Genomic DNA, 17,892 nt, shown 5'->3' on the forward strand with positions numbered 1-17,892 from the left:
GGTGTTCAGTGTTTGGGCAGATCAAGAATACTATATTTAGGCCAGGCACAGTGGCCTATAATCCCAGCACTTTGGGAGGCCAGGGCAGATCAAGAATACTATACTTAGGCCAGGCACGGTGGCCTGTAATCCCAGCACTTTGGGAGGCCAGGGCAGATCAAGAATACTATACTTAGGCCAGGCACGGTGGCCTGTAATCCCAGCACTTTGGGAGACCAGGGCAGATCAAGAATACTATATTTAGGCCAGGCACAGTGGCCTGTAATCCCAGCACTTTGGGAGGCCAAGGCAGGTGGATCACTTGAAGCCAGGAGTTCGAGACCAGCCTGGCCAACATGGCGAAACCCTGTCTCTACTAAAAATATAAAAATTAGCTGGGCATTCTGGCATGCACCTGTAATCCCTGCTAGTGGGGAGGCTGAGGAATGAGAATCTCCTAAACCTGGCAGTGGAGACTGTAGTGAGCTAAAATCCTGCCACTGCATTCTAGTCTGGGTGACAGAGTGAAATCCTGTGTCAAGAAAAGAAAAAAAAAAAAAAAGATTAGTGTATTTAGTCTTTCATTTGATCCAGAGAATATCATTGCTATTGGCTGATTAACATCCAACAAATTCGAAGTGGCATAAGTGATTTCAAGAATGTTTCTGGATTTTTGGCTAAAATTATAGCATGTATACTTTATTTTAGCAAGGCCTTTATTGTAGGCTTTATTGTGCTTGGGGTGGAGGATATCACAAAGTTACAGACACACACTACTAGTGCCATATGTGCATCTATAACAGGATTTACTGGTAGAGCACACACAGTCCCCTGAACTCTTGCTATTTTATAACACAAGCCTGGCCTAGATTTTTTTTTTTTTTTTTTTGAGACAGAGTCCTACTCTGTCACCCAGGCTAGAGTGCAGTGGCATGATCTTGGCTCACTGCAACCTCTACCTCCTGGGTTCAAGCGATTCTCCTGACTCAGCCTCCCAGGTAGCTGGGATTACAGGCATGCACCACCATGCCCAGCTAATTCTTGTATGTTTAGTAGAGATGAGGTTTCACCATGTTGGCCAGGCTGGTCTCGAACCCATGACCTCCAGTGATCCACCCACCTGGGTCTCCCAAAGTGCTGGGATTACAGGCATGAATCACCGTGCCTGGCCCTGGCCTACATGTTCTGAATGCAACTTGGCCAAAGTCTCTGGGGCCAGCCTAAGGCAAAAGACTAGACATGCCATGAACAGCAGTTGAGAAGAGAGGACCTTCCCTCCTCACTGTTACATACTTATAAATTTTTGAACTAAAAGGGAGTGGGGGTGGCTCACGCCGGTAATCCCAGCACTTTGGGAGGCCGAGACGGGCAGATCACGAGGTCAGGAGATGGAGACCATCCTGGCTAACATGGTGAAACCCCGTCTCTACTAAAAATAAAAATAAAAAAAAAAATTAGCCAGGTGTGGTGGCGGGCGTCTGTAGTCCCAGCTACTGGGGAGGCTGAGGCAGGAGAATGGCGTGAACCCGGGGGGCGGAGCTTGCAGTGAGCCGAGATCGCGCCACTGCACTCCAGCCTGGGTGACAGAGCGAGACTCCGTCTCAAAAAAAAAAAAAAAAGAGAGAATGGGGACTACCTAGTTTCTCCAAGAAAGAAAAAAATATATATATCAAGGGATCTCAGGTCCAGGAAGAACGCCAAGTGTAGAGTGATACATCAAGGGTCTTGGGAACGGCCCTGGAGAATCTCTACCTCCTGGGAACATTAGCATCAGCCAGTGGCCTAGCTGTCCCTCTGCAGACAGGCTGAGTCCTGATGAGCCAGCTCCCTGCTAAGCTACCAAAGGAGGGGAAGAAATGTGCTTCCAGGACCATCCAGACTTCTTCGCTGGCTTGCATTGGGCAATCTTTTGAATCAATGCTTGAAAATGTTTTCTCACTTTGTGACTTAAGCCAAAAGCCTGAACTTTTTTTTACAGCAGGTATAAAATCAGTGTATTCCTTAATTTTCTACTTCTTTGTGGGTTTTTTTGGTAGTTCAAATATGTGTGTATATATAATTATTCAACATGACTTTCTACAATCTAGTTGAAGTGAATAATGTAAATATTTCGATTTCTATTTTGTATATGATTTCTTTTCTCACTTTATTAACCATTATTATTATTTTGAATTTCCATCCTGGACAGTGATTGTTATTTATCTGTTTTAAATGTTTAGCCATTCAAAATAATTATTATTTTGGATTATTTTGAATTTTTATCCTGGACCATCATTGTTATTTATCTGTCTTACATGTTTAGCTTCTATTTTCAAAATAATTTATTCTAAACCTAGAAAGGTCACACTGTTTTCTGTAAACATTGTGCTGTTAAAATAATATTGGGCAGGCATGGTGGCTCCCGCTTACTATCTGGCATTTTGAGAGGTCAAGGCAGAAGGATTGCTTGAGCCCAGAAGTTTGACATCAGCCTGGGAAACATAGGAAAATCCCATCTCTACAAAAAATAAAGAATTTGCCAGGTGTAGCAGAATGCACCTGTGGTCCCAGCTACTTGGGGGGCTGAGGCAGAAGGATCATTTGAGCCTGAGAGGTTGCAGCTGCGGTGGGGTATAATCAAGCCTCTGCACTCCAGCCTGGGCAACAGAGCAAAAAGTTATCTCAAAATAAATAAAGACAATCATTCATTTTACTAAAAAAAAAACAACGAATATTTGGTCAAAATAGTTTAAATGAAGTGGAATTTTAAATCTAGTTTTCTGGCAGTGGCTCACGCCTGTAATCCCAGCACTTTGGGAGCCAAGGTGGGCAGATCACTTGAGGTCAGGAGTTAGAGACCAACCTGGCCAACATGGTGAAACTACGTCTCTACCAAAAATACAAAAATTAGCCGGGTGTGGTGGCACGCACCTGTAATCCCAGCTACTTGGGAGGCTGAGGCATGAGAATTGCTTGAACCTGGTAGGCGGAGGTTGCAGTGAGCCAAGATCACGCCACTGTACTCCAGCTTGGGCGACGGAGCGAGACTCAGTCTCAATAAATAAATAAATAAGTAAATTTAGTTTTTTGAAAACTTGACTAAACCTTCATGTACATATATAATACATATTTCATATGTATTATATATATATATGTGTGTGTATATATATATATATTTTTTTTTTTTTTTTTTCTTGAGACAGGGTCTTGCTCTGTCATCCAGGCTGGAGTGCAGTGGTGTAATCCTGGCTCACTGTAGCCTTGACCTCCCAGGCTTAAACAATTCTCCTAATTGTGTGTGTGTGGATGGGGTCTCACTATGTTGCCTGGGCTGGTCCCAAATTCCTGGGCTCAAGTGATCCTCCTGTCTCGGACTCCCAAAGTGCTGGGATTACAGGCTTAATATATTTTTATAAAAATAAAACTATTCACAATTCTAGAACTGTGTCCGTTTAGTTGCCAATGTAAATAATCAGTTATTCATTTTAAGCCCCTTATGTCTAAACCACATATATATATTTAGTAATATGAATTGCTCATTATTGCAAATGCACCTCAGCTGCTAGGTTTGTGTGTTGCAAATACAGTGTTAATTTGTGAGTAACGTGAATTGGAACATCGAGAGAAGCAAAGAAATGGATCCCCAGCACTACTGAGAAAAGATGCTTCATTATGTGAGATTCTAATGTATTTGTAGCATCTCAGAGGATTTGTCAAGTTCTGTAATTAATTTATTTTATCCCTTACCTGAGTTTTTTTTGCCACTCAAGTGTTTTCTGTGCTCTGAAGCAGTGCCCATCTCCAAGGTTGGCAACAGTACAACCTAAAGACCTTTGCAACATTCTAATTCAGCCCCCTTTTTTAAGGACATAGAGCAAGATATATGGATGCATTGCCCTGGAGCCTGAATAACATCAGTCACAACAAAGAATATGCAGGGTCACAGGTCAGGCTGTGCCACCCCTAAATATCAAGTCAGTGGCCAGGGTGCCCATGGGTACTTTTTATGTCATTGTGATACACGAGGAATTCTGAAGTGCAGGTCTAGAGCAGAGGCCCCTCTTGTCCAGGTCTAAGGTACTGCCTTTATGTTGCTTCTTGTTTGCTACGAACAAAAATATGAACATCCTTATTTCTGTCTCCCTGATTGTCAGTGAAGGGTTCCTCTAGGATATATTCTCAGGAGTCAAATTGTTGTAGAGAGTCATAGAGTACACATATTCTTAACATCACTGAGTATTGCTCTGTTGGACAGCTATGCTACCTTACACTGCTGATAATACATAAATATTTTCTTTTTCTCTTTTGTTTGTTTTTTTGTTTGTTTGTTTTGTCAGAGACAGGGTCTCACTCTGTCACTCAGGCTGGAGCGCAATAGTGTGATCATAGTTCACTGTAACCTCAAACTCCTGGGCTCAAGTGATCCTCCCACCTCAGCCTCCCTAGCAGGTACACACCACCATCTCCAGCTATTATTTTTATTTTTTATAGAGACAGGGTCTCACTACGCTGCCTAGGCTTATATTTTGAATTCAAATATATCATTTTCAAAACCAAAATGGTATTGTTCTCAACCTACTCATTCACCATTTGAATTTTTCATTTGTCTAGTTTGATACTGATCCATTGGCTAAACACTTCATAAGCAAAATTATCTAACCAGTAACCACTCATTTGTACTAGCATCTGATCTATATTTCTGCCTCCTTCATCCAAATAGTACATTTGCTTGCCAGAGCACAGACTTCAGCAAACTAATAGGAACTGTTTCAAGGGAGGTGGAGCAAGATGGCTGAAAAGAACCCTCCAGCAATCGTCCCTGCACAGGAACCTCCAATTGGACAAATCTCCACATAAGAAAGCACCTTCACAAGAATCAAAAAATCAGAGGAGCAATCACAATACCTGGTTTTAGCATAATAACAAGAAAAGACACATTGAAAAGGGTAGAAGGGACAGTCTCACATTGCCAACACCACTCCTCCCTTAACCCCAAGCAGCTAAAGCAGCTTGTAGGAAGAATCTGTGTGCTGGAGGGGTGGGTGGGGAAGGAAAGGGTGGTAAAGCCTGAATAACTGTTAGTGGCAGCCAGGCCATAGTGACCTCAGTCTTTGTGTGAACCCTGGTGCTGCACTGGTCAGGAAGCTACGTTCTTGGGGTGTAACCTAGCATAACACCAGCTGTGATGGCCACAGAGGGGCCCATATCACCCCTCCCCCAACTTCAGGCAGCTCAGTGCTGAGAGAGACTCCTTCTATTTGGGCATTTGGGTGAAAAAGAGGAAAATGAATGAGTGACTTTCCCTTGGAACTCAGGGATTTCTCCCTGATCATCCCCACATGCATCTGGGCTGGGTATCTAGGAGGCTGGAAGAGAGTCGCAGCATAACTGGGCTTAGGGTGCCCTCTGGTGCTGAAATGGCTGCAGTGACCATACGCAAGAACCCAATAGTTCCTTTTGAATCTTTTGAAGGCCCTCTGAAGGACAGGAACAAACTAAGTCAGACTGTGAGAACTGGAATAAATACCCACCTCTCCAATGCCTGGAAATCAATGAATGTCCACAAGCATTAAGAACATTAAGAACGGCCGGGCGCGGTAGCTCACGCCTATAATCCCAGCACTTTGGGAGGCCGAGGCGGGCGGATCACGAGGTCAGGAGATCGAGACCACGGTGAAACCCCGTCTCTACTAAAAATACAAAAAAATTAGCCGGGCGTGGTGGCGGGCGCCTGTAGTCCCAGCTACTCGGAGAGGCTGAGGCAGGAGAATGGTGTGAACCGAGATCGCGCCACTGCACTCCAGCCTGGGCGACAGAGCAAGACTCCGTCTCAAAAAAAAAAAAAAAAAAAGAACAAAGCCTGGCACAGTGGCTCATGCCTGTAGTCCCAGCACTTTGGGAGGCCAAGGCGGGCAGATCACGAAGTCAGGAGTTCAAGACAATCCGGGCGAACATGGTGAAACCCCATCTCTACTAAAAATACAAAAATTAGCTGGATATGGTGGCGCATGCCTGTAATCCCAACTACTCAGGAGGCTGAGGCAGGAGAATTGCTTGAACCTAGGAGGCAGAGGTTGCAGTGAGCCAAGATCATGCCACTGAACTCCAGCCTGGACAACAGAGTGAGACTCCGTCTCAAAAAAAAAAAAAAAAAAGAACATTAAGAACAAATATGACCTCACCAAACTGACTAAATAAAACACCAATGACTGACCATGGAGAGATAGAGACATATGACCTCTCAGACAGGGAATTCAAAATAGCTATTTCAAGGAAGCTCAAAGAACTTCAATAAAACACAGAAGCAATTGTAAAATTTATCAAAGTTAACAGAGATTGAAATAATTTTTAAGCACAGAAATCTTGGAGCTGAAAGATGCAATTGACAAGTTTAAAAATGCATCAAGTGTGTCAGCAGAAGAACTGATCAAGCAAAAGAAAGAGTTTGTGAGCTCAAAGGCTATTTGAAAATACGCAGAAGAGAAAAAAGGAAAAAAGAATGAAAAAACACTTAAAGATATAGAAAATAGCCTCAAAATAGCAAATCTAAGAGTCATTGACCTAAACGAGAAAGTAGAGAAAGAGATAGGGATAGAAGATTTATTCAAATAAATAATAATAGAGAAGTATGCAAATCTTGAGACAGATATTAATATCCAGGTATAAAAAGGTCAAAAATCACCATGGAGATTCACTTAAAATAAGACTCTCCAGAACATATAATACTCAAACTCTCAAAGGACAAGGGCAAGGAAAGGATCCTAAAAGCAGCAAGAAAAAAAAACAAGTAACACATAAAGGAGATCCAATATGTCTAGTAGCAGACTTTTCAGTGGAACACTTATAGGACAGCAAGGAATAATATGACATATTCAAAGTGAAGGAAAAAACTTTTGACTGAAAATACTGTTTCCAGCAAAGCTGTCCTTCCCATATGAAGGAGAAATACTTTCCCAGACAAACAAAAGCTGAGAGAATTTATCACCATCAGATCTGTCTTACAAGAAATCCTAAAGGAAGTTCTTCAATCTGAAAAAAAAGGATGCTAACAAGTAACAAGAAAGTATCTGAAGGTATAAAACTCACTGGTAAAAGCAAGTACATGGACAAATTCAGAATATTCTAAAAACTGTAATTGTAGTATAGAAACCACTCATGTTTTAAGTATAAAGATTAAAAAATATATCAAAAATAATAACTACAGCAATTTATTAAGTGGAAGACACTATAAAAAGATATAAACTGATGCATCACACAGACCAGTGGGAAAAAGAAATTATTTTAAAATTTAAAAATTAAGATAAAGGCTGGGCGCGGTGGCTCATGCCTGTAATCCCGGCACTTTGGGAGGCTGAGGCAGGTGATCACCTGAGGTTAGGAGTTCCAGACCAGCCTGACCAACATGGTGAAACCCCGTCTCCACTAACACCACAAAAATTAGGCCAGGCACGGTGGCTCATGCCTGTAATCCCAGCACTTTGGGAGGCCGAGGTGGGCGGATCACTAGGTCAGGAGATTGAGACCATCCTGGCTAACAAGGTGAAACCCCGCCTCTACTAAAAAATACAAAAAATTAGCCAGGCATGGTGGTGAGCACCTATAGTCCCAGCTACTCGGGAGGCTGAAGCAGGAGAATGGCGTGAATCTGGGAGGCAGAGCTTGCAGTGAGCCGAGATCATGCCACTGCACTCCAGCCTGGGCAACGCAGTGAAGACTCCGTCTCAAAAAAAAAAAAAAAAAAAACCGTCTCTACTGAAAATTCAAAAAAATAGCTGGGCATGGTGGTGCGCACCTGTAGTCCCAGCTATTCAGGAGGCTGAGGCAGGACAATCGCTTGAACCCAGGAGGTGGAGGTTGTAGCGACCCGAGATTGCACCACTACACTCCGGCCTAGGTGATAGAGCGAGACTCTGTCTCAAAAAAAAGAAAAAATCAGCTGGGTGCGGTGGCGGGTGCCTATAATCCCAACTACTCAGGAGGCTGAGGCAGGAGAATTGCTTGAACCCGAAGGCAGAGGTTGCAGTGAGCTGAGATTGCTCCATTGCACTCCAGCCTGGGCGACACAGCAAGACTCTATCTCAGAAAAAAAAAATTTAAGATAAAAAAATATAAATTGAGACCACAAAAAAATGAAAATGTGAGAGGAATGCAGTAAAAGTATAGAATTTTTTAGTTTTGTTTTAGCTATTTATTTCTTTTCTTTACAATGTTGTCATCCGTTTTAAATGACTTCTTATAACTATAGGATTTTTTTGTAACCCCCATGGTAACCACAAAACAAAAACCTATAATAGACACACAAAAAATAAAAGCAAGAAAGTGAACCACACTACCAGAGAAAATAACCACAAAGGAAGACAGTAAGAAAGAAGAGTTAGAAAACAACCAGAAAACAGGTAACAAAACGGCAGTAGGAAGGTCCTTACCTATCAATAATAGCACTGGATGTAAATGTACTAAACTCTCCAATTTAAAAACATAGAATGGCTGAATGGATAAAAATAAAAAGACTAAACTACATACTGCCTACAAGAAACTCACCTCACCAGGCGGGTGCAGTGGCTCACGCCTGTAATCCCAGCACTTTGGTAGGCCGAGGCAGGCGGATCACGAAGTCAGGAGATCGAGACCATCCTGGTTAACATGGTGAAACCCCGTCTCTACTAAAAATACAAAAAATTAGCCAGGCATGGGGGTGGGCGCCTGTAGTCCCAGCTACTTGGAAGGCTGAGGCAGGAGAATGGGGTGAACCCAGGAGGCGGAGCTTGCAGTGAGCCGAGATTGTTCCACTGCACTCCAGCCTGGGCGACAGAGCGAGACTCCATCTCAAAAAAATAAATAAATAAAATAAATAAAATAAAAAAGAAACTCACCTCACCTATAAAGACACACATAGACTGAAAGAGAAGGATGGAAAAAAAAATTTCATGCAAATGAAAATCAAAAAAGAGCAGGAGTAGCTATACTTACATCTGGTAAAATAGACAAAGTTAAAAACTGTAAAAAGAGACAAAGAAGGTCATTATATAATGACAAAGGGGTCCGTTCAGCAAGAGGATATAACGGTTGCAAATATATATGCATCCAACACTAAGGCACCCAGACATATAAAGCAAATATTATTCGAGCTAGAGAGAGAGATAGACCTCAACACAAGAATAGTAGAACATTTCAACACCCCACTTTCAAAGCTAGATAGATCTTTCAGACAGAAAAATCAACATAGAAACCAAAATTAAGCCGGGCGCAGTGGCTCATGTCTGTAATCCAGCACTTTTGGAGGCCAAGGCATGTGGATCACTTGAGGTCAGGAGTTCAAGACCAGCCTGGCCAACATGGCAAAACCCTGTCTCTAAAAATACAAAAATTAGCCGGATGTGGTAGCAGGTGCCTGGAATCCCAGCTACTCAGGAGGCTGAGGCAGGAGAATCACTTGAACCCAGGAGGCAGAGGTTGCAGTGAGCCGAGATCATGCAATTGCATTCCAGCCTGGGCAACAAGAGCAAGACTCCGTCTCAAAAAAACAAAACAAAACAACAACAACAACAGCAGCAAAATAAAAATAAAAATAAACTTTGATGAAATAAATGAAAGAGGGCATTTAAAAATAGAAAAATATTTTATGTTGGTCAGGCGCAGTGGCTCACGCCTGTAATCCCAGCACTTTGGGAGGCCGAGGTGGGTGGATCACGAGGTCAGGAGATCGAGACCATCCTGGTTAACACGGTGAAACTCCGTCTCTACTAAAATTACAAAAAATTAGCCAGGCGCAGTGGTGGGCGCCTGTAGTCCCAGCTACTCGGGGGGCTGAGGCAGCAGAATGGCGTGAACCTGGGAGGTGGAGCTTGCAGTGAGCCGAGATTGCACCACTGCACTCCGGGCTGGGCGAAAGAGCAAGACCCCGTCTCAAAAAAAAAAAAAATAAATAAATAAATATTTTATGCTCATAGATTAGAATATTGTTAAAATGACAATACTTCCCAAAGCAATTTACAGATCAATGTAATCCCTATCAAATTACCAATGACATTCTTCACAAAAATAGAAGGAGTAATCCTAAAATTTATATGGAACCACAAAGACCCCAAATAACCAAAGGAATCCTGAGCAAAAAGAACAAAGCTAGAGGCATCACACTACATGACTTCAAAATTTATTACAAAGTATAGTCACCAAAACAGCATGGTACTGGCATAGAAACAAACACATAGACCAATAAAACAGAGTAGAGAATCCAGAAATAAATCCACACATTTACAAAAACTCATTATTGAGAAAGGCACCAAAAACATACAATTGGGAAAGGACAGTCTTTTCAATAAATGGTATTGGAAAAACTACATAACTCTATGCAAAAGAATGAAACTAGCAGCCATAGAAAACGATGAGTTCATGTCCTTTGTAGGGACATGGATGAAGCTGGAAATCATCATTCTCAGCAAACTATCTCAAGGACAAAAAACCAAACACCACATGTTCTCACTCATAGGTGGGAATTGAACAATGAGAACACATGGACACAAGAAGGGGAACATCACACACCAGGGACTGTTGTGGGGTGGGGGGAGGGGGGAGGGATAGCATTAGGAGATATACCTAATGCTAAATGACGAGTTAATGGGTGCAGCACACCAACATGGCACATGTATACATATGTAACAAACCTGCACGTTGTGCACATGTACCCTAAAACTTAAAGTATAGTAATAATAAAATTTAAAAAAAAAGAATGAAACTAGACCTATATTTCTCACCATTCATTAAAATAAATTCAAAATGGATTAAATACTTGATTCTAAGACCTGAAACTATGAAACTACTGGAAGAAAACATTGGGGAATTGCTCCAGTACATTCATCTGGGCAAAGATTTTTTTTCTGTAAGACCTGAAAAGCACAGGTGACCAAAGCAAAACAGAAAACCGGATTATGTCAAGCTAAAAAGCTTCTATAAAACAAAGGAAACAATTAACAATGTGAAGAGACAACTCACAGAGGCCAGGAGCAGTGGCTCACGCCTGTAATCCCTGCACTCTGGGAAGCTGAGGCGGGCAGATCGCTTGATCCTAGGATCTGAAATTAGCCTGGGTAACAAAGCAAAACCTTGTCTCTACAAAAAATTACCCAGGCATGCTGGCACACACCTGTAGTCCCAGCTACCTGGGAGGCTGAGGTGGGAGGATCACCTGAGCCCAGAAGGCTGAGACTACAATGAGCTGTGATCGCACCACTGCCCTCCAGCCTGGGTGAGAGAGTGAGACCCTGTCTCAAAAAAAAAAAAAACAGAGAGAGAGATCATCCATGGAATGGAGGAGAATATCTGCAAACTATCCATCTGCCAAGGGACTAATAATCAGAATATGTAAGGAACTCAAATAGCTCAATAGCAAAAAGTAATAATCATCTGATTTTAAAATGGTCAAAGGATTTGAACAGACACTTTTCAAAGGAAGACATACACATGGCAAACAGGTATATGAAAAAAATGCTTAACATCACTAGTCATCAGAGATATGCACATCAAAACCACAGTGCGATATCATTTCACCATAATGAGACCCCATCTCTATAAAAAATAAAAAATTGGCCAAGCACATAGGCTCACGCCTGTAATCCCAGCACTTTGGGAGGCTAAGGCGGGCGGATCATGAAGTCAAGAGATTGAGACAATCCTGGCCAACATGGTGAAATCCCATCTCTACTAAAAATACAAAAATTAGCCGGGCGTGGTGGCATGCACCTGGAGTCCCAGCTATTCGGGAGGCTGAGGCAGGGGAATCACTTGAACCTGGGAGGCGGAGGTTGCAGTGTGCTGAGATCACACCACTGCACTCCAGCCTGGCGACAAAGTGAGACTCCTTCTCAAAAATAAATACATAAAATAAATAAAACAAAAAATTAGCTGGGCATGGTTGTGGGTGCCTGTAGTTCCAGCTACTCAGAAGGCTAAAGCAGGAGGATTGTTGAGCCCAGAAGTTTGAGGCTGCAGTGAGCTGTGATTGCACCACTGCACTCCAGCCTGGGTGAGTGCAGAATGAGACCCTGCCTCTATTTTAATTTTTTTTAATTAATAAAAAAAGAATAGGCCAGGCACGGTGATGCCTGTAATCTTAGCACTTTGGGAGGCCGAGGCAGGTTGATCACCTGAGGTCAATAGTTCGAGACCAGCCTGGCCAACATGGCGAAACCCCGTCTCCACTAAAAATACAAAAAATTAGCCAAGTGTCGTGGTGGTGGCCTGTAATCTCAGCTACTCGGGAGGCTGAGGCAGGAGAATCGCTTGAACCCGGGAGGCGGAGGTTGCAGTTAGCCAAGATTGTATCATTGCACTACAGCCTGGGCAACAAGAGTGAGACTCCATCTCAAAAAAAAAAAAAAAAAAGCCGTTTTGGCCAGTGGCCACGAGAACATGCTGTGTGGCTGAAAAGTAAAGGCAAGAGCTGATTTGGCCTCTGTGCTCCCCTCCTCAAGGGGATCATTTTCTCCAGAAGAGCTGGATATTCTTTCGCACAGTTAGACAGACAAATTAATGACAATTGCTATTGTCAACCATGACAAATGTAAACCTAAGAAATGTCAACAGGAATGCAAAAAGAGTTGTCCTGTAGTTCAAATGGGAGAATTATGCATAGAAGTTACACTTCAGAGCAAAATAGCATGGATTTCTGAAACTCTTTGTATTGGCTGTGCTATCTGTATTAAGAAATGCCCCTTTGGCGCCTTATCAATTGACAATTTACCAAGCAACTTGGAAAAAGAAACCACACATTGATATTGTGCCAATGTCTTCAAACTTCACAGGTTGCCTGCCTATCCTTCGTCCAGGTAAAGTTTTGGGATTAGTTGGAACTAATAGTATTGGAAAGTCAACAGCTTTAAAAATTTTTAGCAGGAAAACAAAAGCCAAACCTTGGAAAGTATGATGATCCTCCTGACTGGCAAGAGATTTTGACTTATTTCCGTGGATCTGAGTTACAGAATTACTTTACCAAGATTCTAGAAGAGGACCTAAAAGCCATCATCAGACCTCAATATGTAGACCAGATTCCTAAGCCTGCAAAGGGGACAGTGGGATCTATTTTGGACTGAAAAATGAAACAAAGACACAGGCAATTATATGTCAGCAGCTTGAATGAACCCACCTAACAGAACAAAATGTTGAAGATCTTTCAGGAGGAGAGTTGCAGAGATTTGCCTGTGCTGTCATTTGCATACAGAAAGCTGATATTTTCATGTTTGATGAGACTTCTAGTTACCTAGATGTCAAGCAGCATTTAAAGCCTGCTGTTACTATACAATCTCTGATAAATCCAGATAGATATATCATTGTAGTGGAATATGATCTAAGTGTATTAGACTATCTGTCTGACTTCATCTGCTGTTTATATATATATGGTGTACCAAGTGCCTATGGAGTTGTCACTGTGCCTTTTAGTGTAAGAAAGGGCATAAACATTTTTTTGGATGGCTATGTTCCAACAGAAAACTTGAGATTCAGAGATGCATCACTTGTTTTTAAAGTGGCTGAGACAGCAAATAAAGAAGTCAAAATGATGTGTATGTATAAATATCCAGGAATGAAGAAAAAATGGGAGAGTTTGAGCTAGCAATTGTAGCTGGAGAGTTTGCAGATTCTGAAATCATGGTGATGATGCTGGGGGAAAATGGAATGGGTAAAACGACATTTATCAGAATGCTTCCTGGAAGACTTAAACCTGATGAAGGAGAAGTACCAGTTCTAAATGTCAGTTATAAGCTACAGAAAATTAGTCCCAAATCAAGTGGAAGTGCTTGCCAGTTACTACATGAAAAGATAAGAGATGCTTATACACATCCACAATTTGTGACTAATGTAATGAAGCCTCTGCAAATTGAAAACACCATCAATCAAGAGGTGCAGACATCATCGGGTGGTGAACTACAGCGAGTAGCTTTAGCCCTTTGTTTGGGCAAACCTGCTGATGTCTATTTAATTGATGAACCATCTGCATACTTGGATTCTGAGCAAAGATTGGTGGCAGCTCGAGTTGTCAAACGTTTCATACTTCATGCAAAAAAGACAGCCTTTGTTGTGGAACATGACTTCATCATGGCCACCTATCTAGTGGATCATGTCATCATTCTTGATGGTGTTCTATCTACTAAGAACACAGTTGCAAACAGTCCTCAAACCCTTTTGGCTGGCATGAATACATTTTAGTCTCAGCTTGAAACTACATTCAGAAGAGATCCAAACCACTATAGACCACGAATAAATAAATTTAATTCAATTAAGGATGTAGAACAAAAGAAGAGTGGAAACTCCTTTTTCTTGATTAGATTGAATCTGAGAATATTGATAAGCCACTTAGTAAAAGGAATATTTACTAGAATTTTTGTCATATAAAACTCGAATCAGGATTTTATGCCCCACATACTCTGGAGCTTGAAGTATAATTTACTTAATATAACATCAAAGCCAGTTGGGTTCTAAATTGTAGTCGAAACACAGAAAATGCCACTTTTCTGTTACTGATGAGGCCCTTTTGTGCCTAATATTCTAAAGACATTTCAAGCTATACAAATTACCTCCAAGTTTTCATGATGTATGGGAAGATTTTCAGTAGGTGTATTATATTCACATACCAAATGCTGACCAGCGTTGCTCCATTTTTTAAATCTTGAAAAGGGTTTCTGTATTTACCTGGTTTGCCAAGTATGCCAGTGTAACGAAACTGCCCTCATTTTAAAAGCCGATCAAAGATTCCACTGACTGACATTTGATAAATAAACACCAGGATTATGTTTATTATTTGTTTTCAGTCTTTGCACCATATTATCAGTATATGGTTTCCAAGGAAGATTATCTACTACAAAACACCACTGTTGGAAAAACAGGTATTTTTTAATTGTTTTTAATCTTTTTTGGTGCTTTTGAACATGTTTAGCAGAAACCAATTCTGTTCCCTTCCTCCCAAAAAACCCCTAACTTTACTCTGAATTTTTTTAGTTTTTGCATTCTGTAAGGTTCTGTATTCAGTCATTCTCTGGGTAATGTCATTTTTTTACACATATATTTATATAATCACTGATCGAGATTTAGGAAAAAGCATTTCTTTTTTTTTCTTTTTCTTCTTCTTCTTAGGAAAAAGCATTTCTAAAGAATATTTGCTTCCCTTACAAATACAGACTCGAAATCTTTAAAGATGGTGCCTAAACATCTATGTATTTTTTAAAGTTCCACAGATTTTTTCCAGTGGGCACCCAAGAATTATAAACCACTTCCCTAAAGGCAACATTAATGCAAAAGTCCCCAGATAGCAATACAAAGTATTCCTTGGTACCACATATATTCATTTATGAGTTTGGATATAGAACACATTATCTAAACCTTTTTTTAGTTCCAAACACCCATCCAAATTTCTTTAGTTCCTGAATTTTGAACAGGATTACCTGTAGCCTGGAGCCACTTTAAATTGTACTTCTGACAAAACTGGGATTAACTTATGAGTGAGGAAGAGGGTTTACTAAATAAATGACTGGGGCAAGCAAAATTGAGGGGGAAATTAGAAAGCATTTCACAAACTTTAAGAGCTACTTGAAATAATAGAAGTCTTGATTAATATGCAAATAATGGCTAGAAAGTATGGTTTAATTGGATCCCATTATGCCTTTTAAAAAAAATTTATGTGAGTAATCCATAAATACATGTTGTAAAAATTCAAATATAGAGAATAGAATAAAAAATGATCTCCCTTTATTACCCTCCCAAAGGTTACCAGTGTTTGAATTTAATAATGTATATTCTTTCATGTTTTTTGCTGTGCACTTACCTAAGTGTGAATATGTAAAGGGTTTGTTTTGTACGCAAATGGGATTATACTAAAATAAGTAATGCCTACTTTTAAGGATAGGTTAAATTTGTGAACGATTAAGTTCAAATATATTGAATAAAATAAGCAAAAGCTATAAAAATAGCAGAATTAAATGAAATAGAGACTTAAAAACAATACAAAGGATCAATGAAACAAAACGTTGGTTTTTTGAAAAGATATACAAAATTGATAAACCTGGCTAGACTAATCAAGAAAAAAAAGGAAGAAGACCTAAATAATTAAAATTGGGGGAAAAAAGGAGACATTACAACTGATTCCACACATATACAAAAGATTATTAGAGACTATAACAAGCCACTATATGCTAAGAAATGGAAGGAGATGGAAAATTTTTGGACACACAACCACCAAGATTGAACTACAAAGAAATAGAAAACCTAAACAGACTAATAATGAGGAATGAGATTGAATCAGTAATTAAAAAAAACTCCCAACAAAGAAAAGTCCAGGACCAGATGGCATTGCTGCTGAATCATATCAATCATATACAGAACAATGTACACCAATTCTTCCCAAATTATTCCAAAGAATTTCAGAGAAGGAAGTACTTTTTAACTCATCCTGTCAGATCAGCATAACCCTGATACCAAAACCAGACAAGGACATCACAAAAAAAGACTATGGGCTGAGATCTCTGATAAACATAGAGTCAACAATCCTCAACAAAATATTATCATATTGAATCCAAAAACACATTTAAAAGATATTTAGACAGATAACATGATCACATGGGATTCATCCAGCTGATGCAATAATGGTTCAACATATGCAAATCAATGTAAACATTGTAAGACCAGGTGTGGTGGCTCACACCTGTAATCCCAGCACTTTGGGAGGCTGAGTCGGGAGGATTGCTTGAGGCCAGGAGCTTGAGATAAGCCTGGGCAGCATGGTGAGACCCATCTCTACAAAAAATTTAAAAATTAGCTGGATGTAATGATGCATGTCTGTAGTCCCAGCCAGTTAGGAGGCTGAGGTGGGAGGTCGAGGTTGCCGTAAGCTTTCATTGCACCACTGCAGTCCAGCCTGGGTGAGATCCTGCCTCAAAAAAAAAAAAAAAAAAAAGGCAACATTACTTATCATCAGGAAAATACAAATCAAAACCACAATGAGATAACATCTTACCCCAGTTATAATGGTTATTATTGAAAAGAAAAAAAAATAACACACCAGGAATGGTGGCTCACGCCTGTAATCCCAGCACTTTGGGAGGCCGAAGTGGGTGGATCACTTGAGGTCAGGAGTTCTAGACCAGCCGGGCCAACATGGTGAAACCCCATCTCTATTAAAAATACAAAAATTAGCTGGGTGTGGTGGCAGGCGACTGTAATCTCAGCTACTCAGAGGCTGAGGCAGGAGAATCGCTTGAATCCAGGAGGCAGGGGTTGGAGTGAGCCAAGATAGTACCACTGCACTCCAGCCTGGGGGACAGAGTGAGAATCCATCTCAAAAAGGAAAAAAATAAGTATGGTACAAACATACAGTTAGGTAGTAGGTAGTGTTCAATAGCCTAGTAGGGTGACTATGCTTAACAACAATATATTGTACATTTCAAAATTGCAAGAAAAGAAGATTTCAAATGTTCCCAACACAAAGAAATGATCAATGTTTGAGGTGAAGGATATCTTAAGTACCCTAACTTGATAATTACACATTCTATGCATATATCAAAATATCAGTTACCTCATAAATATGTACAAATATTAATATCAATTAAAGAAAAATAGCCAGATGTGGTGGTGCATGCATCCCATCTACTTGGTAGGCTGATGCAGGAGGATCACTTGAGCCCAGGAGTTCAAGGCCAGCCTGGGCAACATAGCAAGACTCCATCTCTAAAAAATAATAATAAAATAAACAAATAAATAAAAACAAAATGAATGAAATCTGAGATGAGAAAGGATACATTACAACTGATGCCACAGAAACATAAAGGATTATTAAAGACTGTTATAAGCAACTGCATGCTAACAAATTGGACAACTTAGAAATATATATATATATATTCCTGGACACATACAAACTACCAAGATCAAATCATGAAGAAATAGAAAACTTAA

At 40.5% G+C, this 17,892-nt stretch overlaps 1 pseudogene; it reads left to right on the plus strand.

Moving 5' to 3' along the window:
• The first annotated feature begins 12,486 nt into the window (after positions 1–12,486).
• On the plus strand, positions 12,487–14,343 carry LOC116810758 (ATP-binding cassette sub-family E member 1-like; annotated as a pseudogene).
• Positions 14,344–17,892: the final 3,549 nt, after the last annotated feature.

The sequence above is a fragment of the Hylobates moloch genome, unplaced genomic scaffold, assembly GCF_009828535.3.
Source record: "Hylobates moloch isolate HMO894 unplaced genomic scaffold, HMol_V3 SCAFFOLD_1, whole genome shotgun sequence".
Lineage (NCBI taxonomy): Eukaryota > Metazoa > Chordata > Mammalia > Primates > Hylobatidae > Hylobates > Hylobates moloch.